This window comes from Hylaeus volcanicus, chromosome 8 (assembly GCF_026283585.1).
Source record: "Hylaeus volcanicus isolate JK05 chromosome 8, UHH_iyHylVolc1.0_haploid, whole genome shotgun sequence".
NCBI classification, from domain to species: domain Eukaryota; kingdom Metazoa; phylum Arthropoda; class Insecta; order Hymenoptera; family Colletidae; genus Hylaeus; species Hylaeus volcanicus.
Window position 1 is genome coordinate 9,188,607 of NC_071983.1, and position 19,172 is coordinate 9,207,778.

A 19,172-nucleotide genomic window follows, 5' to 3' on the forward strand; every position below is an offset into this window, starting at 1 on the left:
CGGAGAAATAAATAAATGCTCGGAGGAACGAGCCCCGCTGGACGCAAAATTGCAACGTAAATTTCAAGCACGGTCCACGGTATCGGACGTTCGCTATTGTTCCATACCTTTCGGTGTTTGCATAAAATTAATTTATCGAAACTAACTGCCTCGGGTATCGAGGCCAGCACGGTGTACGAAACGCGTAACAACGTTGCAGATTCCCGGTTTATAATATTTCTTCGTGTTTACGTAGCGCCTTACGCGAGGCGAAACGAAACAGCGACACGTAACCCGTTTGATCCCATTTCCATTCGCGTTGTTCTGTAAATTTGGTCTAGTTCCGCTTCCCCTGTACGGAGTCGCCATTTCGCTGGACAATGATTACCAATAGTAAACGCGGTCACGAGGCGGACGAGCGATCGTCAAACGCTATCGGCTTTAGTTCATATCCGTACAATTGTTATGCAAACCGCCAGGCGAGTTCTGTTGCGAAACAAGTACGCGCTAAACAATTAACGTTCACGCCGCACGATGTAAACGTTGGGTCGCGCGCTCGCCCGGCCGATTTTCGATCGCCGATACGCAGCGAAAATGGTTTTCCATGTTACCGAAGCTTTAAACCGATTTGCGCCCGTTACCTTTGCGTTAATCGATGCTCCGCGGCGAGAAAACACGAGTACATTCGAAGTACACTCTCGAGCGATATTCTACTATTTTTAGTCGAGAACGTAACGAATCAATTTTATATTCACGGAAAAGGGGTTGTTTATTGGTGATTAAAATATAATAAAAACATATTGTCAATTTGCAAACTGGTGTTGCGTACTTGTTAAATGACTCTCTGGCCTTCTACCGTCGAGGCAGATTTTAAAAAAGTAGGTTTTGAGGGAAAGTATGAGGACAAATTTCTTAACAAATAACTTTGTGTGAGCAGCGGATTGTTTCTCGTTAACAATTTCTTTTTGATACTGTTTCCTCTTATTTTTAATTCCTACACTTTCATGTGTCCACTTCCTACAAAAATGGAGCTGAGGAAAGACCGAAGCTATAAGTTGAAGACGTTCGAAACTCCAAACTTAGAAAATCACGCGTAACACCCGTTACTTCGAATAACAAAGCAACCCCGGAAACTATTGCTCTGTCAAAATTATTCGAACTCATACTTCACGCGGCAATTAGGTAAAGATAGAACTTAAGAATCCACGATTGCTGAAATTTTCCAAATTTTTACTCGAGTATTACGGAACCGTTCGATAAATTGCACGAACAAAGAGCACGAATCCCCAATAAATCCCAAAATCGTTTAATCTCACTTTCCCAGGTAGTGGAACGCTATATCATTGTGGTCCAATCGACAACGTAGTCTCGCGTGTTTGTGCCCTGTTCGAGTGGAAATTTTTGGAAAATTTTTCGCGCCGTTCTTACGAGCAAGTTCCATCGTCGAGATGAATATTTCAGCTCCTGAGAAATCTTCGAACGGAGCTTCGCTCCTGGGGGAGTATCGCGTGTTGAAAGAGACGGTTGACATTTTCGACGCTGTACGTTCACGGATATTCTCGTTCTCGGCAGAGAATTCGGATGAACACGATTTGCTAGAATCATCGTCGCGACTCGAATGACGAACCGTGATTTCTCGGCGAGCACGAAACTATCGCGCGCCGAATTAAATCGCCGTCGGTCGCGTTCGTGTCAATAGGACGCGCGGAACATTTCAACGTTTGCTTTAACGACAATTATCGTCGATATCGCCGTTACACGTTATTCAACGACGTTACAGCCTAAAAGCCGAACGAGTCGATTCCATTGCGCGTCGGATGAATATCTGATACGTGAAACGTCGAGGTAAACCCGTGATTTGTTCGTATCGAGCGTTGCTGCTATTATTTTTCGATATCTATTCGCTTGCACTCTTTGACCCATTGGGGACGGAAGTTGACCCTACGAACTCGGATGTCCCCTCTGAGGAGGCTTCGTAAGTCTGACGAAGTTTGCTGACGACAAGATAAATTCACAGGGAAAATTGATCGAACATTAGTGCTGACGCACCCCTTCCATATGATTTCTTGAGTATTCCTTTCAAATTTACAAATGTCTAACGATAAACTACCAAGGTCGACCGAGAGAGGGAGAGCAAACGAATTTATCAAATTAATTCTCTATTAACATAAGAATTTGCTTCTTGTGATGTATAAGTAAAATAAGGTTGAATTTAAATGTGTTCCAGATTCATTTTTTCTTTAGGTGCAGTCCTCGAGATACGATTTTGTCCCGAACCCCGTAGAGGTTGGATAATACGCCACTGTTCATAAACCCGTCGAGTTTCCCCGCGTTTCTAGCTTCTTCTCGCGAGACCCATTCGCGTGTCGTGAGCTTTTTAGAAGCAATGGAGTTTCTTGCCTCGGCCGCGATAAGCAACCCCGCGAACAGAGCCTGCGCGACAGCCCCGGTAGACTCGAACAGTGGAGGGTTAAAAATTCAAGAAAAGGGACGGTGGAAAGCAACAGGATTCGAGGTAACGAAGTAGGAACGCGGACGGCACGAAGTGCAAACTGGCACAGCGTTTGGAAAGCAATTCTCTCAGGGAAATTGTCGTCGACGAAGACGCTTAAACAAATATCCCCAGGGTCCTGGGTAGTTCGAGGCCATGGTAACCCTGAACGGGCCGTGCAAAGTCACGGAGTGGAGCGAAACAGCTTAAAAAGCTGAAAGTTCACCCTCGTTCCATGGTCGAACTTCTGCGTTACCCTCTGTGTGCACCTTCTTTCGCCAACTCTCCTCCGTCCCTGTCGTTTCGTTCTTTCGAGCGTTCCTCCGCTCCGTGTCCTACCTTTCGCTTCCTTGTTCCGTTTGTCCCTCGAAAAGCTCCGCGAGATAAACCAGAATCGCTGGGAACGTTACGAAAACCGGAATGCGCTCTTATCGTTAGCGTCCCTGACGACGTCGTTGCTGCAACAGTTTGAAAAGAAAACAGAAATTAGTTTCTATTCGGAAAGGGGGATATAGTCTTTAAGGACTAGATAAGGACGGAATTTTCATTGGCTGATAGAACGTAATCAGATATTTACCAACATTATAACTGTGCTCGTAGCAACGTGGTTGCCAATGGACTCAAACAATATCAGACCTCAGAGATAATTTATATGATTCCAGCGAAGACATTACCAACTACAGTCAATCGCATAAGTATTCGTACCCTCTATATCCATCGAAGAAATTTGTCCAATTTAAATGATAGGCTCCATGTTTCCAAATCAATTTTCCCTTATAAATGTGTACATGAATAAACTTCACACATGTATATATTTACAATTACAAATTTATTTAGAAACATGAAGCATTAAATTAGACAAATTTCTTCAATAAATATAGAGGGTACGAGTACTTATAGGACTGACTGAATATAAATTTTCAAATGAATAAAATTAAATCTGTGCTCAAAGTGTCATCCAACCTTTTCGAATAATAATAAAGACCTCGATTCGCGTAACTATAGAATCATTTCGCTGTTCCATTCGGAGCCATCACTAGGCGCGCTTTCCCTGGCGCAAATAATTAAACGCAAAGCACACGGAGTCTTTCCCGCAATTTTTCCTCGCCCAGTGTTCCTCCTAGCTTCCCCAACCCTCTCGGAGGACGTCAACGAGATAAACCAGCGATAGTTGCCGGCGCAGCTGGCCGCAAAGTCTTCGCGGCGGCCAACTGCGATATTATTACGATTAAGGGATGAAAGGGGGATGGAGTGGCGAGAAAATTCGTTACCCAGAGGGCAGCATTTTTCGCCTCTGTATCTCGCGCATCGTAACGCGAACAGCTTTTCTCTTTATTCAACCGTCAGCCGGTCAGCCGACCGGTAAACGCAGTGCGGTTGAATTTCGATTGAACAGACCGCAACCCTTCATTTTCCGATCGTCGATTAGCCTCGGACCTCCGTTGTCCGCGATTTCAATTACACGCCGTATTAACTTCCGCCTGCGCGCGGCTATTTTAGAACGTTTCCCTGGCGATACATGGAAAGTTAATTACAAACTTCCCAATCTTCTCCGCGTAGCTACTTCTCGTGTTTTTTTACATGTGGGAAAACCCTTGATATAAGTATGGAGTGAACTGGGCTCGAGAGTAACAGAGGAAAGGATTGCAATTTTTGTTAGTATGAATGTAATCACATTTATCTGTAGTTAGAAAAATACTGGGTGGATAGTGTATACAGGGTCACAAGAGGAAAATGATCGATTTAGAGGGGAAACATAGTGTGAGAGACAGAGAAATGATCCAGTTGACTTTCTAAAAGATACCACTGAAAAATAGTTAAATGAATCGCCGAGGTATAGGAAGTTTCGGCGCGGATGGGGGATTCGTGCGGGTTAGGATCGATTGTTGTCGAGGCTCGGTCGCGTTGGGGGGTATTGTTTAAACGATCCGTCGGCACGGAAACATCCTCGACGCCCATAATGCTACAAGCGAGAGGAGAACTGTTCGGGTCGGCAATGAAAACTTGAAAAGTTCGTGCTTTTTCATTTTCAGCAACGGGACTCGGTCGCCTGGCGTCGCTGAGAGCGCAGACGATGCTGATTTCCCAACGGGTATCGTCCATCTATAAATCTATACCCCGAGGTTGTTTAGCCGGAGCTATATGTGTACGCGTAGCCGGCAACTGCGCCGCCCTGTATTTTTCATTCGACTCGGCCGGCTTTTCCCAACCCTGGAGAAGGAAACTTTTATCTTACGAAACTTTAGTTCTTCCGGGTCCCGATCGCCGCGCACGACAAAACAAAGATTATTCCCTTCGAACGGTACACATAACCGTAGATTCGTCTTGAATTTATTCGTCTCGGATCGGTCGCGACCGATAGACGTGCGTCGTAATCTCGTAAATCTTCCGTGCGATGCACCCTGAATCTTCTTATATGATTGGAAAATATCCAATCCTGTTTAAACAACACTGGACTCCTTTAGAATCGTTTAATAAACCTTCTGAACCAGTTGCTCATATTTTCAGATATAAAGATTCTAAAAACACAAATTTTTCAAAGATCGATTTTTCATACTAGTAAAACTGGGCCACGCGAAGCGAAATTGAGGAACAGCGAACAGCTACAGCTTAGCAGAACAAATAAAGTACAAGTAGCTAGTAGAGATAGAGTTTTTGGCGACGGAAAAGGATATTCCTGAACGGATAGGGAAGTTTTAAGCGAACACGAGGCAGCTATGGAGTTTGATCGGCGCACGGAGAACTTCCGTTCGCTCGAAACACACGGAGAATGCTTGTTTTCTTTCCGAAAACGGTTTCCATCGAACGCATCGAGAAGCGAGCGATGAAATATGTCTCGAAAGCAAATGGAGGCTGGGAGGGAAACGGCGAACCAGCCCGCGGCACCTCGTCGCCACCTCCCTTCGGTCTGCGTTAAAGTTGCAGCTTGCCAGTGCCTCTCACGAGGGATAAAATGTTTAGGGTGAAATTTCTCCGTCCGCTCAACCAGCCCCCCTCCCTCCCTCGCAAGCCCGCTCTCTAAATAGCTCGCGGGTATCTTGCGTCTCGCCCTTTAATCCTACTGTTCCGTCTCCACCCCTAATTCCAATTTGTTGCTGCAGACCGTCTTTTGCGTAACTGGAACGACCCTCGTAAATACAGTGGAGCTCCGGGTTAACGATAACGCATCAGCCAAATTTAAAACCGTGTTGTGGACTGTACCGCGAAATTTTATTCGTTTATGGTGGATATCGGAGACAACTGCTAAAGGAACGCAAGGAAATGTGTATTCACGCAAAATAAAGTATTGATGTTATGGTTATTTTTATCCTACATTCTACGTATTTCTTCGTTACTCATTCATCGAAGAAACTAATTTTCTTGGTACTACGTAACACATAAGAGGAAAAATATTACTCGTGAATATTTTGGCCAAAGATGCAAGTTCATATGAACGCAATAACTTGTAAAAAAAGTAAAAGAGTAATTAATGTTACAAGAATAAAACCTTTGACTGCTTTTACTGGCTGAGACTTCTTTCTACTTCTACTTTTAATTTACTACTTAATTCGCTTCTATTAATCAGCTTCTACTTTTCCATGAGTACTTCTTCCCAGTAGGAATTCTACTCTGTCCATTTTTTAGGGTACACATTGACTTCATATAAATCTTTGTACCTGCAAGAACCTAAGTCATTGATTGAAACGTTTGACAGCGGCAAAATAGATGCTTCTCACAAACCTATGCATCTATTTATCTATTTGCAAACTTTTTTAACGAGGGAATCACCCGTTTCTGTTCCAGTGTTCCGGCGCAACTTCGGGAGACTTCTCGGAGCGAGTGGCAGCCCTGTTGCAGTCCTCTTCTACTCAGGACGACTGCTAGTCCTCGTAGAGATTCTTTCTAAGCGTTCTGCTTTCCCCGGGAGCCGATGGAAACGCGAGAGGATATCGCACGATGCCGCGGAACTCGCGTAGCGTTAACGATTTTTCAGCTAACTTGTAAGCTTTAACGCGTCTCAACGTCTATCGTCTACGCGATTAAACTTAAGGTTCACTTTCCAGGCTAATATGATTCCAAGTATCGCGAAACACCAGAAAGACGAAAGCCAATCCCGTCGTCCCGGGTCCACGTTCACGGATTGCGAATCGTTTCGTACAGGGTGAGTCGTGAATCGTCGCGATATTCGAGCTAGGTCTGTCCGATCAAAAAAATTATGATTCAAACGAATGTTTCTCGACACATTTTCTTTTTATTGGACTATCAGAACTACACCGCTGACCATAAGCATTGTATTAGGACACTTGCATGGATTCATTGTAACTGAAATTCGTTTAGAAATTCTACGAGTAACTACATTTACAAATACTCCGATTCTTCCAAGTTCCTTCATGGCTGCTGCCATAAAATGTAACGAAGTTATATTACTAATTTAACACGTTGAACGCCACGTCACCCGCACAAGGCTGACATGGATTTTCACTGAGGAATTAAAAAATTAATTCTGAAAATCAAGTGTTGAAAAAAAGCAAGTCTGAAAAGGATTCATGAATTGCGATCGGCTTGTAAAACTAAATGCTAACCGCAAATATTAAATTAAATAACTTCCATTTTGCAATTGTTGCAAAAAGTTAACGAAATAAACGTCAGCAAATGTATCAAGTGCCCTAATACTCGTGACCAGCATTTTTCTTAGAGATCCCATGGGAAAAGCTCGGTATCCCCGAGGCAAGCAACCCAGCTTCGCACAATAATAATAATAATCAGAACTAGTTGAAATATCGCAGGGCTGTTTTCACGACCCACCCAGCACGTTCTTGCAATTGCCGACCACGGATGTTTGTTCCATGAAATTCCCGTGAAAAACTTACGAAGTCGGCGAGGGTTTTTCTCGAAACTGTGAAACTGGTTTCAATTCGAGACTCTTTTTCCGCAAAACAGACACCGAAGATGTCGCGCTCGTTACGAGAAAACAAACGTGCCCCGGATAACAATGTCCAAGTGCTCTGTGAAACCGCGAGAACGTTATATACTCCGTTCTTTTTCTCTTAGTGTTTCTTAATTATCTCGCCACGTGTAATCAATGCCGGAAAGCCTCTGCGAAACAAAAGCGAACTCGTTAGAGGGGCGTTTGTTGCCATGCATATCGCGGTGTAATTATATTTCGAGGATTGTAACTTCAACAGTGGCCGGACAACCTTCGCGGCCGGCTGCCTTTCACGGAGTTAAAGAACACGTGAATATATATCCCTGAGTACATCCGTGTCACGAATACGAGCCCGCGGTCCAAATCATGGATACTTAATATTTCAAGTGGCAACGAAGAATGGGACGTTAGTCGAGCGATTTAACATATTTATTCGAAATTTTCAACATAATTAGTCCTCAAGGAACAGCGACTACGCTGGAGTATACGTGCTTCTTTCGCTGGGTCTTTTAATTGAACTTGTTAGCGATACCTCAACCTCCGTAATCGAGTTTAATTTAAAGACATTCGCAGGGAAGGCTGTCGATGAATAATGCAATGGCAAATCACTGCGACTGGATTACCTAATTCTATTTTTCACCGGTCACGTTCAAACCCCCAAGGGTAATACTCTGGATCTACTTTAACAAGTTCATAGTTCCTGGCAGATTAAACAATGTAAGGATGGGTCATCCGAGCTTTAGGTACAAAGCTTAGAAGATTCACCCTGTATGTTTTCACTCCTAGTTTTGTCTTTTACCTCATTCACTGCCAAGCAAATGTAAAGCGTTTCGACTTGGGCGCCAAGATTCGATACAGATGTGCAATCTAAGTTATTATTTTGATAATAGAAGTGATATAGAATTTGTTGTTTTAAAAAAAAATTTACGATCTACTTTCGCAATAATTCCATTCAAAAGGCTATAAACTCATCCCTTGAGTAATTACTATAAATTTAAACTAGGAGACAGTAGTTGGCAGTGAATGGGTTGAACAACGAAAAGCGATTATTTTCTTATTAAAATTACCCATTTCCTTCAAAATTTTTTTCTCTGTAAATAATTTCTAATATTCGGATATCCACTGAATTTCAAAGCTCGTTTCAAATTCCGCCATTCGGTGACAACGCGTGGAAAGATATTAGCGGGGGAATATCGCAGAGGAGGAGCAGTTTTCCGCGAGATGATCGAGAGAAATGTGGTCACAGGTTTCCACGAAAACGGGCGAGTCGCAGCGATACGTCATAATTAATCACGTCGCAGTCGGGCTGTATCGCTTTATTGGTCGCATTACACGCGACACCTGGCCTTTAACAGCGTCTCGAATTTCCCGAACGAGTGAAAAGAGACCCGTGGAATAAATGCGCGTCAATTTTAATCGAACGCACTCGGTTCTCCGGGCTACAAAATATCCCCCTGTGTTTCCGGTCGGTTTGATCCAATTCGCGATACGCCTTACCTCTTTCATCGTTTTCACAAAGTCCGCGACTACATATTGACGCGTTTAAACCGATCAAAATGCAAAACACATCCAGCGCTGTGGGGGGGGGGGGGGAGGGCGGGGGGGGGTGTCATCGGGAAATATTTAACGTGGCGTACTTTTGCGAATTTTTCCCTCGTTTTTCTCTATTTACGAGCCATCGCAGTTTCAAACGGTTCGCTCGATAAAAAGGTTACACAAATTACAATCAACGTTTATGGGGGCGATAATTATAGGAAAATACCGCGAACGTGCTCGAAATATACACGAAACATAAACGTGCGTCCTGCGTCGAGGGTTGAAATAAATTCGAAGCGAATGATTGGTATTAAAGGGTCCGCCGTTTGGCGAATCGAACGCGCATTCAATGATATGCGAGACTGAATTCGAAACTGTACCAATAATCGTAATTAATTTGAATATCTAGCGCGCGCAACTTACGTTCCACTCCGTAATCCGAGGAGAGCATCGAGAATAATAACGGGATCGGGTAACGATCGCGTATTTACCGAGATCGCTTCGAGACGAGGATAAAGAGGGGGATAATTTATACATCGACGTAACTAAAATACAAGTCAGAAGTGGGCACGATAATGAAAACCGTTCTGTTTTCTGTCCCTCGTTGCTCATGAAACATTCAAGAGCTCAGACAAAAGCTTCTTCGCGAGACGATCGTCTCTTTCTCTGCCACTGTACCGATCGACGAATACCACTTCGGCTCAAGATGGCTGGACGAGTACCGGTCGAGAGACGAAAAAAACAAGAGGGAGAACGGAATAAAAATGCCGCAGAAGTCGTGGTTTTCGAGTGCGGTTATTATGCTTTCCAAGATTTTCGAAGGCTCGAGCATTGTTTCGCTACCCGAAAAGGGCCATGCTCGTGTCTCGAGCCGAGGCGAAACACGGGGCTACACTGCGTGGAAGACAAATGAACGTTCTTCCCCAGCGGCGTGGGCCGAGCGCCAAACTAGAAACCACTCCTTCCCCGAGACCTTCGTTTCCTTTCTTCTACGCCCTCTCTCGTTTCTGGTCATCCACCCACCCCCCTGAATCTCCTTCTTCTCCTTTTCCACCGGCCACTTGCTCTTATTTCCCTCCTTTTGTTTAATCCCAGCTTTTGCACCCGTACCACTGCACCCAGTGGTGCACACGATCCGACATACCCGCTGATCCCCTCCTCTCATCGAGATTAGATCCCCAAAATAGAGTCACGAATTCGAGTATTCGCAAATCTGAGAGTGGAATTTACCAATCGTCGAAACTGTAGCACTTTTAATTAGTCAAGACGCTCTCTGAACCTGATACAAATTTTTCTGACGTATCCGCAAAGACTAACAGCTTTGATCACATTTTTCTTCTATCCACGCCTTTAGTGCCCAGTACAATAAGAAATTTAAGAAAATTTGTTTAAATAAATAATATACAGCCCATAGAAGATACGTCGAACCAGGGACAAAAGTGCAAAGTGAAGCAACTGACATAGAACTGAACTGCAAGGAGAAAAATAGCTATACGGCCCTGTATTATTGAATAATATTTGACCTAATAGCGCCAGGGGGTTGTGCACCACTGCCGCGCCCTTTTTCACTCTCATTCCTTCAGCCTGCTCTGACCCTTTCATTACTTTTTTTTCTTTCCTAACCCCCTTCGTCGAGCCACTTTCACCGTCGCGACTCGGAATCGACCACATTCTATTCCGCCTCTCCATTCAACGATCAGAAAGTTTCACGAAATTCATTAAAGACGCGTTTTAACTTCCCTCCCGATTTGCCCGCTGGTCGAACACGGCGAATCGGTTCTCCGGTCAGCGTTTCTTTCGCTACGACCAGCGTTTTCCAGCCGCCGACTCGCGAATCCCGCCACCGTACCGACTTCCTGGCTAACCGGACAGGACAAGAGAGGGATGATTCTTTTGTCCTTTGAATTCCTTTGTGCACCGCGAAACTTCGACTGGAGTTCTTTTGCCGGTGGTCGCTGAAAGAACCGACGCTGCAGCGACGAAAGATCAATTTACACCGGAGACGGATTCCGTGACTGCGAGAATTCCCCCGCTGATCGAAAGACGCTGCGAATCCATGAAAGGAACACCGCGACCATAAAATTCGTCGTAAAAATTTATTTTTCTGTCGAAGCACCCGTTGTTAATCCTTTCGATACATTGGGCGAGATATCTCGCTACTAAAACGTAATTTGTATGATTTTATGAACGAGATATCCCGTCCGAGTTATGGACGAGATATCTCGCTACCAAAATGTCGCTTTTGTGATGCTATGGACGAGGTATCTCGTGTCGCAATTTCTGTTATGAGATATCTCCTACGAATTACATTTTGGTAGCGAGGTACCGTCTAGTGTATCGAAAGGCTTAACTAAACTTTATATTCGAGGTTCCGTGGAACTGTGTTAAGTTCTGGAATTTCAGAGAATGCTACAACTTAAATTCTAAGAACAGTCAACTTACTACCATTAAACATTTTCAATGTGACATGCGTCTACTATTCATGGCAGAAGCAATAAATTTGGATAAAAAAATTATTGCTTCTAGCATCGATGGTAAGTGCAACTCGCGTAATGACTTTTAATTAAAAATTGTACGGTACGAAGAGAACCCTCGTGGAGCTCTCTCGATTATCAAAATAAATGCTTCGAGGCTAAACTACATATGTATAAAAGACTGAGTGCACTTGGACTTCGAGCTGGTGTTGCCTACATCCGATCCGTCTATATTTTCATGAAAAAGTTGGTTTATCGAAAATATAAAAAGGTAAAAGAAGATATTGGCTGCTGCGCGGATAGCATTCTTCGGATACAGTGAGTTTACTGCTTGCGAGAAAAGAGTTTCGAAGATTTACTCGTTCTACCGACGGTGCATCGCGCGTATACATCAGTAATATTTATTACAATGGGACCGAGATTGCTTTGGCCTAGCAGATACAGCCGCGCGAGTGCATGCATCATAACAAACACAACCGTACGCACACAAACGCACACGCAGAGACGTGGTTGCGGGATACGAAAGCGCGGCTTGTGTAAAGGATGCGCTTAATCGTACGTCGGGTTGAAGCGACCACGAAGATAACGCGAATCGTTACTCTATCGAGATTCGTCGATCATTAATTTCGATTAAACTTGCGTTAAATCATTCCGCGCGGGTAAATTCGTTAATAAATTGTTCTCAACAAAAGCTTAACACAAATGTACGTTCCTCCTGGGCGAAGATAATTCACGACGAGTCTCGATGCTCGAGCAACAATGGATCTCGCGAAAACGACGCGTACGTTGCCCGCGCAAGAGTCGATCAACATTTACCAAAGGATCCGTAGACTAAACGACCCTATTAATTACATCACGCACTAGTCGCTAAGCTCTATCGATCGATAACTATTTGTAACGTTAAGAAACGATTAATAGGCGTTATACATACAAACTCACGGTTAAGGGATAAGGTTTTGCTCACGGAACCCAGCTGCACTCGCCTTTCTCCGTCGTTTTCTTCCTTGCTCGTTCTTTCTTTTTTTTTTTTCTTTCAACCCCCACCCCAGCAATTCGCGAGCCAACCGAGCGCAGCTGGGTTAAGGATCAGAAGGATCTGATTAAATTGCTCCTATAAGATGCATCCGCAGGTGCGACGCCGGCTCGGCTGGCTTCTCGACGAGGAAATGCATATCCTGAAATCGACGATTTTTTAAGGCGGCTTAGCACGTCCAGGAAATTGCATTTTTCAAATTTGCCCTCGACGCGTCCACGGACTCCTTCCGTGAATTAATTGGCCAACTCGGACGGGACCGTTTGCTCGTTGAATAACGCGTTCTCCGACCGTTTCCCAGTTTACTTTGTCCGGCGATGGCTCGGTTCCAGTTCGAGCGAGACAACGCGCACCCGTGATTTATCATTTCGAGTGGTTCTCGACGAAATGTGAAATTGTTTTCGCGTTTCAAGCGTCATTGCGTCGCGATCTATAAGCAACACGCGGCGTCTCGATCTCTACTGGGAAACGGAGCTACGAGTTCCTGCGACGATCGAGGTGCGATGATTCGGGATAAATAATTTCACGAAAAGGAGTTTCGTTATTTAGTCCCACTACTGTCGGTCACTTCGACCCTTCGATTTTCAATCATAATCGAGGTAAATTTGAAGAAAATTTTTGATACTTTTAATAGTTCGTATCTGGTTGCAATTGTAACGTTTTGCAAAAGGGGGCAATTAATTTGAATATCTCATCCGAGTGTAATTATATTTGTGAAACACAACGCAGTAAGTAATTATAATATCGAGACGTCCAAAAAACATTCTTGTCAAAATTTTACAATTTGTATTCAACCAAAGAAAAATTTTCTATTCAGATATCGAATACAAAAGGGTATTTAATTTTCGAACCCTGTTTTAAAGGACGAAGAAGTGTATTCGGTATTTTGGACGTATTTAGCCACCCCCGACTCGGACGAATTGAAACGAGAGTGCCGGCTCGTAGCTGCGGACCGGTAGTCTGAGATTTTTTAATATTTCTATCGACAGTCCTCGAAAAGTATACTGAAAGTGCATAATCAGAATGTCTCGACCGAATCCGACGAATATCGACGGAATGGGGGAAGATTTGAAGCGCGGCGTATTTGCATACTCGAAGCGACGGGGAAGGTCGTCGTTGTAATCGATTCGGTTGGGGCCTTTCGCCTCTCAGATTTATCTAGATAATTATATTCGGTAATTCGTAGGAATGGCGGAAGACGAGATCGTGCGCACGAGACGTGTATTTATATACATATTCGGACGTATACGCGCGCGTATAAGGGGTGTGTATAAATATACGTTGCCCGACGAGAGCGATGAAAACTCGAACAGAAAAGTATTATAAATATAGATATATAAATATATAAATTATATATATTATATACATACTACAAGTAACGCGTAAGGTGTAACTATCCGTTGGTACATATCGCACTTACAACCGGTAGGAATTAAAAAGGATGCTTCGTGAAATGGAAACGAAGCGTCTGAAAGTGTCGACGGAAATCGAATGATCGCCCTGGAAGGAAGATCGAAAATATTACATGGCGAAACAGGAAAGGGGACGATGCAGCGAAGTATAATTGAAACGAAGCTCCGATCAAGCGACTTTTCATTTGAAATGATTCATATTCAGGCGGTTATTTTCGAACGATATGGAGAAAAGTATTCAAATAAGATCTTATTCGTTATTCGACAGGAGTCAGCGAAGAATAAATCACGATCAAGAGGTATTCATAGCGCAGTAATAAATTGGTCGTCGCGTCCTACTTTCATTCCAATGATTATTCGAACAAGAATTTATTTCGGTAAAGCCGAATCTTAACTGTGGAGTTTCGTTTCTCTCACAAGTGTCGCAGCATCGTTCGCGATCAATTATTCGCGGTTATGGATCAGAAATAGTCAGAATGATAAATGACGAATAAGAACTCTGTATATTCAGTCGATGAAACAGTTGCTCGAGTAAGCTGATATTCGTGGAACAAATTGATCGTGTAATTCGGACTGCAAGTTTTACTAAACGCAAATAGCGAATCGATACATTCTTTTTTTTATTCATTCTTCATTCTTATCTAGACGAGAATTTTGTCCATCTCTGTCGCAGATCATGCTCGCGTCGCAGTTCACGCGCAACAGCATTTTGTAGATTTTATACCTCCGAGACGAGAAGCCGTTCGATCTTCCTTCCCACGGATTGCTTCGCGAGCGATTCAAAGTAACCGCAAACTCTCGCGAGATTTAAAGGACGAGAACAAAAAGGCAGACGGTGTATCAAAATAAGGATTTGTTTGTCCCCCTCTCCCCTTCGAGCCGACTGTACAGTATAGAGCGTATCGGGAGCGAACGTAAAGGAACAAAAGTGAACGCGCGTGTGCGAGTGAGTGATTAAACTAAAATCGTATCGAATGGATGGCTTGTGGCGCACACAATTTGTAAATGCGGACACGATGACATCACGAAGTCTCGCGACACAACGAATATAATAAAGAAAAGAAAAGTTCTTCGTTTTCTACACACCCGATGTGATCTTTTTATTCACCCACCCTTCGTATAATTTAATACAGATATACAGAAGGAAATGAAGAATACGAATACGAGATTCTGCGTCACCGTTTAAAAGGATTTTGACAAATTTTAATCCACGTTAATTCTCCACTCGCTATTCCGAAGTTTCATAGAAATTTTACCAGAAATTAATACCTATAAAATTTCCCGTCGCATAGTGATTGCTGGTTGTCGATTTTGATTTTATTCCTGGAATTAAATTTCATCGATAAAAGGGGAGTAATTCAGTCGTTTCGAACCGAGTCATTAAAATCGCACCGCATGCATAATCTGTTTAACATCGAATATGACAATGTAAGCTCGCGTCATTGTTTGTAGCGATAAAATTACCGGACAATCGGTTTCATTATACGTCATTACGTTACGTTAGATACAATTTTCTAGACATAAATTAAAATTAACGCGATTCGAAAGGTACAACGTTAAAATTGACCACGCAGGGAATCCATTAATCCAACGGCGCGCCATTGGCCACCGCGAAACGTTATAACGGCGAATATATTTTACATATATTTCTACGTGGAAATATCTGGGCACACTCTCCCCCCCTCCCCCCTCCTTGGCAGCCGTGCATCCTAAAACAAATTGATAAATCATCCCCGGACGCGCATGGCTCTCGCATTGGTTGTTTACTTCATTCGCCTCGTCAGCTCGAGCCAGAAAAAAATACCGGGACCGGTATACGTTTGCATATTTTATGCCGTCCCCCGTGCATACGGAACATGGCTATGAATTATATGTAGACGCACCCTCCTGCTGTTCTTTTTCCATGACCCACATCGCTCGCAATCCTCTTTCTTCGCCCTTTTGATTGTCCTAAGCCGGACGAGACGTTGAAAATGTATAAGCACCGATTCGCGGAACAATGTTCACGTTATATTCGATTTATAGAACGGAAATGAATTTCAACATAACGAAATTTGCATGCTATAGAATACATATTGTACACTATAGAGCGACGAAAAATAATACCGGATGGTAAGTGTACTCTGTGGAGAAGGAAAGGTTAACTTAGGGGTGGGCTCAGGTTTTGGGTGACCAAAAAACAGTAGGAATTCTTAGATGAAATAATATTATATAAAATAATATGAAATAATATTAAAAATGAAAGCGTAAGACTTCGCGTGCTCCACTCGTTAGATACACCGAACGTTTCGCGGAGCACTCTCGCCATAGAGTAGACAAGCTGTTCATGTAAACACTGTGCAAACCGACAGTTATCAAATTTATAAAAAAAAGAAGAGAAAAACCAATGAACCGTGTACTCAGAGCCGCTGTGCCCGACCACAAAGTTAATAGAATATGTCCGTCCTGTGTGCCAGACAACGCGTCAATTACCAGCGATCCAGTTACCTTTGCGATCAAATAAATATCGCGTTCGATATCGGCTAACCGAAAACTATACATAAATATATGTGTGTGTTGTTTTTATTTCCTTGTTTTTTTCTGTTTCGTTTTTTGTTAAATAGGCAACTGGCCGAAACGCAATTTTTCTATATTTCTATGCTCGGCGCGGAAATAAAATACACGCGTCGCGGCGATAAATCGTCGGGGCGGTTTCTAGCGTTTTGTTTTGGACAACGGTCGTGAACAAAGGATGCCCGTCACGCTCGGTTTTCGATTCAAATCGTCGGTAGAATTTTGCCGCTGAAAATTTTCATTACGAATCCGTCCGTGTTTTTCGCTGTTTTTTTTGTTTCTTCTCCTGTGTGTGTGTGTGTGTGTGTGTGTGTGTGTGTTGTGTGTGTGTGTTTGTCGTCCCCACCACGGCGGCTCGCTTACCAGGTATGCGTGACTCTTTTCCTTTTTGTTTTGTCCCTGCGCGACACGACGCGGCGGATCGGATCCTCCGACGCGATCTCCACGGTAAATCATTTCGATTCGAAGCCAAATCCGCGTGTACGGGACCGAAAAACGAAAACCGGATCCGTTTCACTACGCTCGATCCGTCGACAAAAGTTTAAAAAATTCGTGCGCCCCCAATCGGATTTCCTGGCCGAGCGGACAACCGTTTGGTTAAAAGCGTCCCACCGATTATTTATGGATCGACCGCGAGCGATCCTTCCCGATTCTCTCTGAACCGTGATATCTGAGGTACGTCGATCATATTTGTCGCGAGGATTAGCGATTATGTTCGTCTCTGACGATGTTTGTGCTTCTTCGACTCGAGCGCGTCGAATATAGGTCGAGGAACAGGGATGTTTTTTACAAACATCTGCTACCTTATCGGTTCCGATATAAATCGATCAAACATCTGCAGAGATACATTTTTAATAAGCGTATTATCGAGGTTCTCTTGAAAACAACAGTTTTCGAGCGAGTGCTCTTAGTCTGAGCAATAATCGACTAACAAGGAAAGCTTTCGTAAGAATCACTCTTCCTTGGTTTAATATTCATCATTTTGTTTGCATAGCCATTTTTAGATTTTGGCGGAATTAAAAAAAAATTGACAATAACTGCAATTATCAATTTTGCTATGATGTAGACGTTTTGTATAACTGGAGAACATAATCGTGAATATATTTTGTATGTATTTCTATGTTACGATATTTAAAATGAAAACGTATGTACCACTACCCCCGACTAGTTAAAAAACGAGAAAGCATTTGTCAAATATCAAATAAACGTGAGAAGCACGGTACGGTTCATTCTTTTGGACCACATTTCGGATCTGGGAGAAATTAAAAAAGAAATAGTTTCGTCCAGCCAGCAGCCGTAATCGAAGCACTACGCGTCGTGGGAATTGAGAATTCTAGCGCGAGAGTGTGCTAAAATTCGATTCCACCGGTCTTAAATGACTATTACAGCTCATTGTTCGGGGAATTGACCGCGCGAAATCCAGAGCGCGCTGCTCCGAGCCGGCGATAAATCAATTTTCGCGGAAAGTACGCGCAGAAACGGCGGTAATTAAAGGTGTAGCTTCGGTTTCCGCGCGACCAGTTCCACGAAGAAGCCACGGATGGGAACGAACGATTCGTGAACTCGATCGATTCTCGCTCGCACCAACCGTACCTCGAATCCAATCTCGAGGAAAACGAACGAGGCGATCCCCGACGCTTTCCACGCTTCGAACAAATTCCCTCGCGACGATTTACTTGCAAAATACTCGCTCTCTACCCGTGGTGAGGAGACAACGACAATTTTCTATCCCGTTAAGTCTCCAGACGCAGCCGGGTACTTGTCGAAACCGCAGCCACAGTTCGCCTTAACTCTTCGGGGCACGCGATTCGAAAATAAAGTCAAACTGCGCGGAAAAATAGCGACGAGCGTTTTGATTTGTATACGTTTCTGTTATTGCTTATTTAACATTTAGAATTGGTTGGAAATATCGGAGCTAAGCAAACAGCGAGGCCTAACCCAGATCTAGCCCACCTATTCCTAAAAACTTCAAGGAAAAGGTTATAATTTTGGTAACGAAGATGGAATTTCTTTTCGTGGAATGTGTCTCAACGATAAGAAACCGATCACCGACCCCTTATCGCATAAATTATATTTTATCTTTCGCTAAATAAAGTATTTCTCGGTTATTCATGTATTCATGAATTAATGAATGTTCGAGCTAAATAATAAACCGCTGAGTCTTCGTAGTTATTAAATACTCCCATAAAAAGCATCGCGCGGAAATCCTACAAAATTTCCTTGACGATCTTTACAGAGGTTTCTTCCCAGGCTCACAAGCGAGCACTCCTTGGTGGAAAAAGTGGTGTTCTTCCACGAACAGAAATACGAAGCTTAACTTGATATTACAATTTTTTCTAATCGCGAATTTTTAAACGAGAGAAATGAAAAAGTTTAGCCATTTCTATCCAGTTATCGGTACGAGGATTAGCGAATATTCCCCGTGGTAAACTAGGAAAGCGGTCGGGTGTTCGTAGCCATCGCTGAGCACCGATGACTCGACCGAAAACGAAAACTCGGGAAACTTCTTCCTTTCGGGGCTCTGGTTCGTTTTACGTAGGCCCCTGGCGTTTCTTTCGTCTTATTTTCGGTTCGACTCGCTCCAGAAGTTGGTTGGACGGCGATAAGCGTCGAAACGGTTCGTTAGGCCGCATACGGGCATTACGGGCTTCCGATACCAAAGTTAGCGTTACGACTCTCTGCCGCACGCCAGCTTTCCACCTCCCACACCAGGTAAGAACCCCGATTTTCATCACGTCGTCGCCCGTCAGACCTGGCCAACTTCCTCGACGCTCGTAAAAACCAGCCT

General features: G+C 43.6%; 2 long non-coding RNA genes across 2 annotated transcripts in view; one reads left to right on the forward strand and one right to left on the reverse strand.

Moving 5' to 3' along the window:
* Window positions 1-802: 802 nt before the first annotated feature.
* LOC128880622 (uncharacterized) overlaps window positions 803-19,172 on the reverse strand; it is a 77,506-nt gene continuing 59,136 nt past the window's right edge. Inside the window, exon 5 of the long non-coding RNA XR_008457878.1 lies at window positions 803-2,928. This is a non-coding gene — a long non-coding RNA (uncharacterized LOC128880622). The remainder of the gene's footprint in view (window positions 2,929-19,172) is intronic.
* On the forward strand, window positions 6,375-13,203 carry LOC128880623 (uncharacterized). The gene is made up of 2 exons (XR_008457879.1): window positions 6,375-6,450; window positions 6,514-13,203. It is a non-coding gene; the product is annotated as an uncharacterized LOC128880623 (long non-coding RNA).